Below are 442 nucleotides of genomic sequence, written 5' to 3'. Positions count from 1 at the left end.
TATATATTTATATTATTTTTTCTTACGAGTTTATTTTCTGCTTTTGTTTGTGCCGTTGCTTTTGCGGCCTTCATTTTCTTTTTTTTCTTTTTTTATTTTATTTATTTTTTTATTTATTTTATTTTGTTTATTTTTGGTTTGTTTTGTTGCTTTGTTTGCTTTTCTTTTATTTTGTTTGTTTGTTTTCTTTGTTTTAATTTCTTTTTTTATTTATTTATCTTTGTTGTTTCTTTGTTTTTCTTTTTCTTTTCTTCTTTTATTTTTATTTATTTTTATTTTTATTTTTATTTTTATTTTTTTTATTTTTATTTTATTTTTTTTTTTGATTTGTTTGTCTCCCCTGCAGACCCAAAGAAAACACAAAAAGGCGTTCTGCTGCTGCTGTTGCTGCTGCTGCTGCTGCTGTTGCTGCTGTTGCTGCTGCTGCTGCTGCTGCTGTTGC

The sequence above is a fragment of the Eimeria mitis genome, genomic scaffold (assembly GCF_000499745.2).
Source record: "Eimeria mitis Houghton genomic scaffold, Emh_scaff523, whole genome shotgun sequence".
In the NCBI taxonomy this organism is placed as follows: Eukaryota; Apicomplexa; class Conoidasida; order Eucoccidiorida; family Eimeriidae; genus Eimeria; species Eimeria mitis.
The sequence above is the reverse complement of the archived record's forward strand: the minus strand, read 5'-3'. Positions refer to the sequence as shown.